Genomic DNA, 13,762 nt, shown 5'->3' on the forward strand with positions numbered 1-13,762 from the left:
TTTAGCAAACACATAAGGGTGATGTTCAGATATCTACTTATATCTGGCTAAATACTCTATATGCTAAAGTCCACACCAATCAAATATAATTTTTATTTTTTTTTCACTAGTACAGCTCCAGACATGATGCATAAATGGAGAAAAACCTCACCCTCTGAAATGGATGTTTGGGTTTTCCACACTTTGCTGTTAAGTATGGTGGCCCTGAGAGGCCAAACGGACTGCAACTTCAGAAAACGCCTGCAAAAAGAAAAATGCTGCAAAAAGAAAAATGCTGCAAAATGAAAAATGCTGCACTGCAACTTCAAGAAAAACGCTGCACTGCAACTTCAGAAAACACCTGCAAAAAGAAAAACGCTGCAAAAGCACACAAAACACAAAGGAAATAGGGAAAAAAAAACACAATGGAAATGTTTCTGGGGAGACAATAACCCGACGGACCAGTTGCACAAACCAAAACATGTATGTATATTCCAGATATCTGTAGTATTATTAGAATCATATTATTACAACACATTTACCTCCCCTCCACTTCTTTGAAGTGTCTCCCAGTCCCAGCGCACTTGTTAGCACGTTTTTTCTTTTTGCAGGGTTTTTCTTTTTTGCAGGTGTTTTCTGAAGTTGCAGCCCGTTTGGCCTCTCAGGGCCACCGTAGTTAAGGCTTTAGTTAACATATTTTGAATGACAAACATCACATACACTCAGACCTTGTTAGCATATCACAAACAATCCGCTAGAGGACAATAATTCAAAACCAGTTCTTTAACTAAAAAAACCTGCTCACAATTAGTGGTGAGACTTGATGTATTTACACCAGTGCTGTCTTTTCTCTCCATGGGTGGGAATTTGTACTTTCAGTCTGATGTGTCAAAGGTTGGTTACATTGCTTGTGGTTAAAATTCAAATGTACACATGTAATCCTCTTCTGAGATACTGAATATACAAGTTTGTGGGTTGCATGTTTCTGGAGTTTATCACTAACACACTTGTCACAGTTGTCATTTTCCTCCTTTAAATCTATCAGAGTAAATGGTTTGTTTTGAGCAACGATGGCACACTGGTGGTGCAAACTGATCAAATATGCAAGAGCTGATGCAATGAATCAGTAACACATCAAGCCACCCACAGTGAGTTCTGAACAGTATATTTCACTTTTTAAAATCTTCTTTTCAAACAGTTAACATGGAAAAAACATAAATGTAGAAAAATAAAATGAATTTAAAACAATTGATAGTTTTATGGAATTTAATAGACTTCAAGAAGTTATTTTACACAGATTATAATGTGAGGTATATATAATGGCTCCAAATGGGTTATCAGAATTTTTTGGGGGGGTGGCAAAAGTTTTTTTCTTATTTTAACCACAGTTCATTTCATTGCCAAACAATTTTCGTCATAGTTTTCATGAACTTTTTTTTCTGACAAAAACAAGATAACTATACAAAAACTAATGCATGAGGACAAAAATTACGCTGATATTTGATGAATAAGAATGATATGAAAATGTCCTAGAGAGACGAGATCCAATCGGAAATACTTAAGTTGTGTAAGAAAGGCAGGAAAAGTTTGGAGGTGATCCAATTAGAAGTAAACTTGTGCACTAAGGTTGGACATGCACAATTCAATCTGCAGCCAACAAGCTGGGTGGGAGTGGGGGGAGCTCCCATGCTTGCTGTTTCTCATGAAAACGGGACAAAATTTGAATGCTTGGGAGGAAGACAAGAGTAGACATATGGAGACATTTTGCATTTGATGACTTTCACACTTCATATTTTAATCCACTGAATTAACTTCAGATTTAATCTATGACAATCTTATGATACTTAGTCAACTAAAACTTGACTAAAACTAAAATAATTCAGGTTCCTAAACTATTGTTAAAACTAAATGACGCTTTAGTCAAAAGCATAACTAAGTAAAACTTTGCTGTCAAAATTAATACTGTTTTTAATTGATCTGTTTCCATTTCACTCCATTCTCTATCATGTTTCAAGCAACCCTCAGCATGTCCTTCACTACATCCATGAATCTTCTCTGTGTTCTTCCTCTTTTCCTCCTGCCTGGCAGCACCATATTGTATGTCCTTTGTCCAATATAACCACTATCTCTTCTCAGCACATCCAAACCCTCTCAATCTTGCCTCTCTAACTCTTCTTTCTCAAAAAGTGTATTCTGTTTATCTGGATACTGCATTTTAACACTATTCCAAGTGACACATTCAGTCTCCAGACTCAAGACTGAAATATATTCAGCTAGCTATATTAGGAACACCTTGGCAGAGTTTCTTTAATTTTGGGACAAATGCTCCGTGTAATACACTATGTGTAATGATTTCACAGGGGAGATGACCTAAATGTAGGATACAGCTTCCTGGATCATAGGTCACCTTTTACTAATCCTTGAGGCAATGCCACCCACACAGATTAAGTCTTTTTTTGTTTTTCAACACAGGGCTTTGGTCACTGCAAGTTCACAGGTTGTAAAACTAAACCTACAGAAGTTAAAACCAACTTGCCAGACCTTACTGATGTAGAAAAAACGACACAGAAACTGGTAATTGTGTGTCAGAGTTTCCACAGCATGGAGTGAGTTACTGACAGTGGCTCACTGTGATACACTGCCGGGGCATTCAGCACAGGCCAAAGCAAACCACTCTCTTCCAACTTGCAGCTACAAGGCAGAATTTGAACTAAACAAATAACCTCAGAACTGTATGACAGAGGAAACCATTCTTTTGGTTATAGTGAGGTAATTAATGGGTCATAGAGAATGTGAAAAAGCAGCAATCCTTTCATTAGCTTTTTGAAGCTTTTCATTCAAAATGTACTATTTTACTTTCGTGACTTTTCTTTGGGCTTGTCCCTTTCTGTGCATGAATTTAAAAAATTTTCACATCCTGTGTTTCCTGCAGGGTTTTGTAGATGTGAACTGCAGATTGCATACCATGGGAATTTTTAGTCAGAATTTTCGAGACATGGAAAAAAGTAAGGGACAGCAGAATGGTATTACGATTCCCACCATTGCCTCATAGCAAGAAGATTCTAGGTTTAATAAAGAAAAGCGTCTGGACTTCTTTAAGTTGCTTGAAGACGTTTCACCTCTCATCCGAGAAGCTTCTTCAGTTCTAAGGTCAAATGGCCGAGAGTCCCAGATTTAAACCCAGTGGGAGTATCCCCCCAAAGAGGGACAAAGGACCCCCTGGTGATGACCTGGATGACTGAGAACCTTCACAGACATATTCTAGGTTTAAATCATTCATATGGGATTTGTGTGAGCTAGTGTTATCCTATATATCCTATCCACATCCTAGCTAGTGTTGGCTTTCCCCAACTACCTCCTCAAACAATCCAAAAGCATGTATAGTCCTAAATTGGCTGTAGGTGTGGATTTGCCAGCTGGTTTAGGTTCCAGCCCTCCGCGACCCTGAACTGGACAAATGGAAGAAAATGTATGTTTGGATTGAAGAAGATAAAAGATATTCTCTAAAGTGCATGTGACATGATAGTACCCACACATTCAAAGATGTTTATTTACAGTATCACAAAGTATGTTTCCTTTGCGCAACTTTCCAGCTGCAGGCTTTCACTCTGCACAACGCACACAGCTCTGCCGTCAGGTCCACCCTACTCAAGTACAGAAGGCATGATCAGACAATAGTCATCAGGTTCTGGTCAGCCTCCGCTGACACCACACCCTGAACCTACGGCTCCACCCTTCTCCTGCAGCCGAGCCACAAACTGCACCACACCACAGTATATTAAACCATGATATGAATATAGGTTGCTCGGCAAATAAATACAAGGTGCGGTCAAAAAGACCTAAGAACATGTTAAAAACTACACCTTATCGAGATTTGGTTCACTTAGATTTTGGTTCACTAGACTGATGACCTGTCCTGCCTTTTGCCTTATGACAGCTCATGATTTATTGGTAGGCTCCAGCCACACTCTCTCACCCTTATTTAGATAAGAAGGAGAACAAAGATGGATGAATGGATGAATTGATGGACAGATGGACAATGATGCATTTTCAGATGCTTCAGAACATTTTAGTAGAACTCTGTGAAGACAGTCTTACCTGTTTTGAACTTCGAAAACTTTTAGAAAATCCTAGAAATTCAGGTTGGTTTGAAACAGAAAGTGTGTTTCAGTTTCACAACAGAAAGTGTGAAAATAAAACTGATCTGAAGCTACAGAAATATTGCAGCTGTCTGGCCATCTGAGAAGATGAGTTTTGCCAAATATAAATAAAGTAAATCTTTTGATTTTCATGGATTAGCTTTTACAGTGTGCACTACCACTAAAAGTTAAATATTTAAGCTTCTGTATTCAGATTGCCCATAAAGTCTTGTCATTCCGCTGAAACCCTTTTCATTTCTTTCTGAATCACAAACAAGAACAATTTGAACCCGATCTCCAACAATTTTTTATCCACTTTATGACAGCATATTATCATCAGGAGTCACTTTTATTTCTCTCAACCAGCTCCTTTGGCTCCACCATATGGTGCCTTTACTAAACCTGTGGTTGTGCGGTCAGTTCACACAGGCTGATGATTCATATAGAGGCCATGGAAGAGCCAGCATAAACATTGTTGGACAAAAGACCATTGAGGTTTGAGCCACAAACTTAAACTGAAGAAAATCATTGAAAAATGTGCGGTCTGGAGAAACTTGAAAAACCAGTCTGAACTGCATTAACTTTTCTGAATATGAGTGAAATACTAATTGGTGGTTCAAAGTGTGTTTTGATGTTAGGAAAACCAAGCAAAAATACATTTAATAGGGCCTTATAGACAAAGCGATCCTGGTGAATGATTATGTTTCTGGTTTGCTCGACTACTTTCCAGCTGATGAACTTGGCAAGGTTAAACTCTGAGCGTGGGAGCCCTGCTTTGTCCCTGGTGGTTTTATAACATTTGTGGCCAAAAGAACAAGGGGAGGGGAAAGGAGTGAGGATTTTTTCTTGCTGTAGCAGCACACATGCATCCACCGATGACTCATACTGCTGGCTCTGCGTCTTTCCACAAGAGCCATAAAATTCAGGGGCCTGTAATGAGTTTCACATTGAGCAGCAGAGCAGTAAATGCACTTCTACTATCTGCAACTTCTGAGTCACATAGGAAACCACAAGGACACTCAGCTCTTCCCTTCCTCAGTGCCTACTTGAATTCAAAATGGGCATTCTCTGGGATCCCCAGCATGCCTTTCTGCTATTGTTCATTCATGGTCAGTCTAAATGCTGATCATACAGTCTGCAAATCTCCATGGATTGGTGAACTTTGGCTCTGCCAAGTTAAATGTCTAAAGTGAAAGACCAAAGACTTCTGAGGCAAAAGAAGGAACAAGTCAGTAAGTCCTGGACATTTTCCCCCTTTTTGACTAAATTATTTTAGAGTAAAGGATAAGCTGACAAGTTACTTGTGGAAGTCTTTTTGCAGTCTGATGATAATTTTGATCAGATATTTCTTAATAAAGTAGAGGGCTAGTTAAGCTCATGTGATTCTGATGTCTAATGCTAAGTTGAAGTTTGTCATGGAGGAACGTCCCTATTTTGTACAATAAACCTGCTTCTTAAGGAGTTGCATCTGTCCAAAAAAAAAGCAAAACAAAAAACAACTGCCATAATAGAATAATAGAAATTAAATTCACATTAGATCGTGGCCAAAGCACATAATTCCAGTTGTTTTCATGAGCTATTGTTACAAGAGCAAAATGCCACTTAACACTGAAAATCAGTCTAAATATTTAAGTTTTAATCAGAAGAATCTGTGAGTAGTAATGAATTGTAGGCACTTATGAGACTTTATGATGTGGACAATTATGCATTATGTTTATGCTCCATGAAACAAAGATAACTGTATAACTTCTGAAATAACTGAAACCGCCTGTTATAAAATTGGGATTTCTTCCCACAAATGAGTTCTGCATTCATAGCCTTTTCCTTTGGTTCAGTTAAATCATGCAATTAAATCCCACTGAGGCTTCCAACAACAAACACAGTGCAGCTCTTACTGATTACATACCACTTTGTCTGTACACAGCATACATTAAAACCATAAATGCACTCTTGACCCAACAATATTTGTTAACAAAAGAAACAGGGTTTTGAAGATGATTAAAAAACTGCCCACAATTCACTTCAGAGGCTGTGAACTGATTAGTACTGAGGGAAAGAGAACTGGGCTCATTTACAGTGACTGACCCCTTGAGGCCCCGGTCCTCCATGTAAGGTAGCAACATCATCAGAAGAGGAATTCAGCTGCTTCCAGTGGAAGAGAAACAGATTAAGGAGTATTTTCACATCACGTTCCTCAGGTTGTTTAAAGATCGACAGATGCTTGAAATCTGACGTAGTGTGCAGTTTGCCAGGAAAATATTTCATGTCAAAACACTTCATTACACTGTTCAGGAGCACGTCTAGCAGAGCTTCCTGTGTTAGTATGTGGATGACTGCTTGAATCATAAAGATTTTCAACAAACCAAAACATTAGGAACTTCTTTTTTAAGAGGAAATTTGAAACTTTATGAATGTAATTCTTCATCTTTCATCTATACTTATTTGCAGGTTTAACAGTTCGGGCTTCAAACAAGAACCAGTTGACAACGTCACCTATTTTTTGCCTGGCTGAAGCACACTGGATTCTCAGTATATATCAGAACTGATCTGAAAATGTTTGTGTTGATTGTTAAATCTCTTCATGGCTTCTCTGCCTGGTGTATGAGGCTGGTTCAAAACCTGAGGTCCTTCGGCAGATTTTTCTTACCCATCTCTACAGTATAGCTAAAAACTAAGGGCAATTTGTTAGAGCTTCAAAACTAAGGAAGAGCACGAGGACATAAATTTAGAGTCAATTACATTCTCTTTAAAGCAGGGGTGGGGAACTCCAGGCCTCAAGGGCCGGTGTCATGCAGGTTTTAGATATCACCCTGGGTCAACACACCTGAATGAAATCATTAGTTTATTACCAGGCCTCTGGAGAACTTGAAGACATGTTAGCCATTTAAATCAGTTGTGATCAAGGACACATCTAAAACTTGCAAAACACCGGCCCTTGAGGCCTGGAGTTCCCCACCCCTGCTTTAAAGCACTCTGGCTTATGCATTATATAATATTGTTCTCTCTTTTTCTTGATTTTGTACTCTCCTTGTCTTAGTTGTTTCAAGATAATTTGTCTGCTTTTCTAGAGTCTCATGTCCTGTGGTTGGATGTACTTCATTTTAACCACTCTGGACTACAGCTGGCAGTCCCTGATCCACCAGGAAGTCTGCAGTGAGATTGATGGTACATTAAACTGGAACCTGCAACTGCAACTGGGTCATTTTCTGCACCTGCAGGTTGAGTTTACAGAGCATGTACAACAAATGGGACTACCATCTCCAGCTCTAATCAAGACATAGGGCTGGAATCCATTTGCAAGATAACGACAACATTGTGGTGGAGACCTTCACATGAATAATGTCCAAGGTTAAAATCCAGACTGGGGCCTTCCTGTGTGCAGTTGGTATGCTCCCACAATCCAATGACAGGAAGGATAGGTTATTTGGTGATTTGAAATTGGTTGTAGGAGTGAATGGTTACCTGTTTGTCTGTGTCAGTGACAGACTACCAACCTGTCCATGGTGTACCCCACCCCCGCCCTATGACAGCTGGGATTAAGCTCAGCCCCTCATGTGACTCTGAATTGGATAAATGGAAGAAAATGAATAGACTGACAATTAAATCATTTTATATATAGTCTGTAGGTTACACAGGAGTGATGTTACCCCTGTGTTTGTATGACATAGCTCACCCTTTTGTCAGATACTACCTGACAAGAAGTCAGCCACCTGTGTAGACACACACAGCCTTTAAGCTCAACTTACCATTGATTGACCCTTAAAAACCTTTTTCTAGTTTTTTTGTTCATTGATAATTATCTACTTGTTTTTCCAGGAACAGCCTAATTTTTGCGAAGCCAGTGTTATTTCATACTGAATGAAAAGTTCATAAATCTTTCCCCCCCGTTATAGTGATTTGGTGTCTTAGGAACAAAAATTCAAGATTTGTTGTTTAGCCAACAAATTGACAAACTGTAGCCATTATGGTTTCCCCCCTCTTTTTTCCATTTCATGCTGAGGTACTTTAATCAGACGGCAGTAAAAGTTAAGTCCATTTCCTGTCTGTCAGGAAAACATTCCTTCCATCCTGAGTCATCAGTGTGAAAAGTGTTTGCAAAGTAGATAATTTAATTAAGAATAATCTGCTTTGATTTCAGATAAAGAAAACAGGAAGGAACGCTAACGATAACAAGTCACTTCATTGCTGCAGGAAATCTTGTCCCATAGTTGATCAAAATACTTGTTTACAGGGCTGCTTATAGGCTTCTACTACAGGAACCCATAGAAATTCGCTGCAATGACAACTCAACTTTAAGTAGACGTGCACAAATGGAAACAATCATTTTAAAAAGGAGAGTCCATCGCACAGCAAGTCCAGAAAACAAATACAGCTTTTATTTGAGCAGCTCACTCTGTCAGTTAAGGTTTTTTGGTTTATTTCCAGACTGCCAACTAGTGCAAAGTCACATGTCCGCAGATGCTCTGGAAGTGGTTTTTGTGGACTTGTTCCATAACAGTCTGAAGTCCAGATTTTCACCTTTGTTGAATTTGAAGCAAAGTAAATCGCAATCTTCAGTATTCTTCTTTATGTTTACCTAGATTAGCTCTGGTCTATTTTGCATTTGCATTGAAATTCCTTTATATTTTAATTGTTTTTCCAAATTCTGGTTTAGTGCATACTTACTGCCTGGATTGCAAGAGTGAGCAATAGCTAAATTATGGTTGTCACTGGTGTTGGTGAGGTGGTTTCCAAGAAGGCTGACATGTTCTTACACATCAGAAGCAGAAAAAATAAGCAAAAACACATCATCTTTAAGTTTGCATCAGTCTGTCAACAACCCACTGTATGGTACTCTGATCCTTAGGCAGGAAACCAATGAACAAATACAGCTACAGCACACAAAATACAAGGAAAAAGATATCATTTAAAAGTCCACATTGAAACATCCTTTGTTTTTGATGCAATGCATAGACTCTTCTTCACATGATGTGGGACCTTCTGCAGTCCTCTGGTCTTTATAAGTTGGTGTCTGCACATGTGCCAGCTCAGCAGCTACCCAACACCATATAGTTCAGTCGGTCTCAGAACACAATGCAAAATTAATGTAGATGTGATCCAAACAAACTGTTCCCAAAACACCTTCTCTAAGTTGTAGTATTGCACACATATTCACACTGGTTGCAGCTGTTCCTCAAACTCTGACACAGGATCTGAAGCATGCAGCTCAAACACTTGGTGATAAACTACATGATCTTCACCATATTTACTTAGCTTTTATTAATCACACCATCATGTAGGTTAATATTCAGCAAATGTTAATACGACCCTGTTCTATTTTTTCTACATGCTCAAACAATTTGCACAGATGTTCACAGTGGTTGAAAATGTTCAAATGTCAGAGGTCTTTTACATGGCTGGTGCAAAACAGCTCTACAGAGCCCCTATAGAAAATCTAAATGAAATTTCCCTACGTCTGCTTTTTATGTGCATGTGTGAAGTTCCCCCAAAATGTATGAGAAAGCACAATGTACACAACTGACGTTTGTGAAGCTTCATCAAACTTAATGCTCGTTAAGAATTAGGCCATAAAGACTTCCATATGCAAATACTGTGTAATATTCACAGGACTATGGACATTTACATTATGTGTTCTAATGCATAGCTTTTTAAATTGCTGGGTGTTCTGTAAAACTACACAGTGCCAATGGAAAGAGATGTCCAAATTGTTTATACAGCATCCAAGAATAGTAAAAAACAATAAAACATAAGAAAAAAACCCCAAACCTGAGCCTCCAGAATATCCAAAGATAACATTGTCTGACTATTAGACAGATCCAAACTATTATTTGGATCTTGGGGGGACATAAGGCCACATGACATAATGTTCCTCAGCCTTGCACAGTCTTTAAAATCTCCAAAGAGCTATCCAGAGAAATCAGGGAAAGCTAAAATAATAATATGGCATTGAGAGACTGTGGCTTACTTTTAACCAGAATGAAATGTTGGGACTAATCCTTCAGGAACACAAGCACTTCAAAATGGTGATTTAAAGAAACCTACAGTGAATGGACAGACAGTAAAAACAGGTAAATCAGTTTAATATACTGATAGAGCCAATTCTATAAGAGCTTTAAAGCTTTATCACAAGGTGAGGTCAGGTCTTTATTCTGGGTATAAATTTTAATCATCATCAAGTTCAGTAAATGGAGTGAGGTTTTTCTTATCTTTCATTATCTTCTGATTTTGCTGCTGTTTCTGTAGCATCATGGTGATATGTTAGCATGTTTTTCAGCTTATTTGCTACATTTTCAACATTTGCTAACTAGCATTTTGTCATAAACCCATACCGAGCAAACAAAAGGTAGGTGGGTAATGGGGGTTAAAATTGGTAAGGTAGGAATGTGGTCTATGTTGCAAGAGAGGCAGTGACAGACTAGTAATAACTAAACTATGAGTTAACACAACAGTTGAAATTACTTTCTGGGGAGGAATAGACAAAAGATACACACAAGAGCTAATGAAAGGCAGGTGAGCTGGCTGGTAAGCTGATAGAGGCAGATCATACCTTCTTCAGCACACACACACATACACAATTTAATAAATGCCTGTTGCCTCACCTTCTCTTTCCTTGTGTCTTTTACTCACCTTTTCCACATGCATCTCAGGAAGGAGGGAATAAGACACGAGGAAAGCAGGCGAGAAAAGGAATGGAGGATGTGCAAATTGAGAAATGAGAAAGGGGGGCAAGCACTCAAAACATTTTGCTCTTGCTATTTTTGGAGTTGTTCCAGGGTGCTCAAAGTGCAACCAGCAGCAGCACTCTGTACTTTCTTTCTTTCTTTCTTTCTTTCTTTCTCTATATCTTTTTTTTTTTTTTTTTTTTTACCTCTAGGTACATCATAGGTTGACATTTAATGTCATATGAGACAAAATGAGCCTCTGTCTTTAATTTTCATTTTAGCATAGGCTAAACCTTCCACATGCACAGAAATAACACTTGGGTGGAAGAGTGGTTTGTGCTATTGCTTCACAGCAAGAGGTTGCATGGTTTGAACCTGTGTGCAGCCTTTTGGAGTGGGGTCTGCCCAGCTTTTCCTTCTGCCATCAAAGAAACTCATGCAAAAGAGTTACTTAATGCCAGGAGTTTCACTTCCTGTTTAAATAAAGGTTACTGGTGGCGCTAATGGTTAAAAAAACAAGTTATTAGTCATCCAGTCAACATGACAGGTGCTAAAAGCATGGTTAGTATTGATCTTAAGCCTGTTTATGGTTAGGAGTGAAATTCTTGTGGGAATACTGGTAATTTCTACTATTTCTGTTTTTTTAAACATGTAAATGTTAGTGGGATACATTCAGTGTTGTTTTTTTGTTTGCAGTATGACAAACATGGATTTTTGCCAGACATATTTTCTTTTAAAGCAGAAAACCCCCAAATATCTAGAATTTACAGTCTTTTTCAAATATAACTAAATCAGACAGTTGGGGTAGAAGTGTATAATGAATGTTTCAGCTGGCTGAGACTCACATATTGCAAGAGTCTCTGCTGTGTGCCCCTTAGCAATGTCATTCCCTCAGCTTAAGCATTGTGTAACACTGAAGCTGTCCTAGTTAAAAAAAGATTTCTGGCACTCAGTGGTGATTTATAATTAATGGCATTAAAAAATGTTTTGTTTTTAAAATCGAGTCAATTTTAAAGCTGTTTTAAATGACAACACACCTTTGCTTGTCTTTACTCTACTCTACCGATGATCTGTATTCATATTCCTACCTTAATTTCCTCTTTAATTACTTAGAGTCCAAAGGTGATGTCCCCGGGAGCAGGACATGAATGAAACACAGTGGACTCATAAAAGAACCTTTCAGGTTTGGCTGGCAGAGGGACAGTCGAAACCAAGTTTGCTCCTACAGGATATCTCCACTTTTAATAGTAGATTGGGAAATCTTTTGGATTGGACATGTGAGGGCTCGGAGCCCTATGGCCATTATCTGGGAACTCTTAACTGAGGTCATATGGTCATGAAAACAGCTGCACTATTCGTGAGAATGATATAATTTTATTTCTTTATCTTTTGTTGATTTGTCCACTTGGCACTCCTGTAGCAATGCCTCTGTAATATTCCCTTTGCCCTCCTCACATCTACCAGCTCTTTCACTTTGGCTCCCACAGCCCCAGCTTTCATCTCCTCCTCCTCCTCCTTTCTGATCCTCTTCTTTTTTCTCATCACCATCCTCTGTTCAGTCTCCCACATCCTCTTGGAGTCTTCTTCTGGTCTCATGCTCATGACTCATCATCCCACATGGAAACATTTTTTGTGTGGACGTGAAAGATCTTTTACTGCTGGTAATGAAATTTTAAACAACACCCCCACTCCGGTTGGAGCAGCGAGAAGAGATGTGAAAAAAGAGGAATTTTCTTTTTTTATGCTGTTATCCAAATACTACTAGTTTTGATGGGAGCTTTTCTGGTCTTTAATGCATTTTGACATCTGGAAATAGCAAACAATATTTATTGTATCAGTTTACTCACTTTGAGATCAGTGTTGGTGAAGACTGCCCCCCAGTGGATCATATTAGTATACAGTGTTTTATGTAACCTCTTTTCTCATCCAAGGTATTCCCTGTGATGTCAAAACACTCTCCAACTGTCATGAGACTGCTGAACAGATTGTCTCCACCTGATCCAGATACTAACAGAACTTATGACTGCCCTCATCCTTCTGCGTCACCAGACTCAAACTGCACATGTTACAATAAAATAAACAGAACCATCCACTGAATTTCAGAGCAGTCAGTGCATCAATCAACAACCAGGCTTCCCATTGATGCTCCTAAAACAGCAGCAAGTTAGTTTCAGTGGTTTATCAGCACGGTGGCTGCGACATGCAGCTCTTATAGATACCTGAGCAGGACTGGGTGTTACATTAAATTGTTTAGGCAAACAGATTACAAACAATCACAAAGCTTAATCAGCCCATATTACTTTGAAAAAATGTCTGATCAGATCGTAATTACATTGTAGGGGGATTATTTGATTTTATTTTCACTATGTCTTAAAATAAGTCAGTTTTAATTTTATGAAACTCATTTTTTTAAATTATGAAGCATGTCAAAATACTCAAAGCACACTTTTCGTTTGGGCCTATCCTAGATTTGTAAGGGCGAACGTTGAAAATACTACATTAATTTAATTCGCATTCAAAATAATTTTAAACCACAAGGTGATTCCCAAAAAGCTATTAGCTGAAAACCTATATATATCTTGACACGGTATGCAATGCATCCTTAAAGCAATGAGAAAACTGGACGAATGGAGGACGAAAGGAGAAGTGGCAGGCCTTAAAAACAAACTATCTGCAGCAGATGAAGAGTATCTGAAAGTCACATCCATTAGAAATAGGAAAATATCCAGCAAATACCTGACACAGTAAATAAGAAATGCACCTGATTCAGCTGATCCATCTACTGTTCACTGAAGCTTGTTCACTGAAGCTTGTTCATCAGAAGCGGAAGGGAAACATGGAGAAAAGGGTGGGCTATTCCAAATCACAAAAGAACTGGAGTGAAAATCGGTGGTAATAGGTCTGAATGAGACATAAATCCTGATTTTAAACATTTTGGTTGTTGTCAATATGAATGCATAAGGGGCCACGAGAAAGGTAAAA

General features: G+C 38.6%; 1 long non-coding RNA gene across 1 annotated transcript; it reads left to right on the forward strand.

Annotated features, from left to right (window-relative positions):
• The first annotated feature begins 7,306 nt into the window (after positions 1 to 7,306).
• Positions 7,307 to 8,672, forward strand: LOC109197551 (uncharacterized). Its single transcript, XR_002058605.2, has 2 exons — positions 7,307 to 7,503; positions 7,604 to 8,672. It is a non-coding gene; the product is annotated as an uncharacterized LOC109197551 (long non-coding RNA).
• Positions 8,673 to 13,762: the final 5,090 nt, after the last annotated feature.

Source organism: Oreochromis niloticus, linkage group LG16, assembly GCF_001858045.2.
Source record: "Oreochromis niloticus isolate F11D_XX linkage group LG16, O_niloticus_UMD_NMBU, whole genome shotgun sequence".
Lineage (NCBI taxonomy): Eukaryota > Metazoa > Chordata > Actinopteri > Cichliformes > Cichlidae > Oreochromis > Oreochromis niloticus.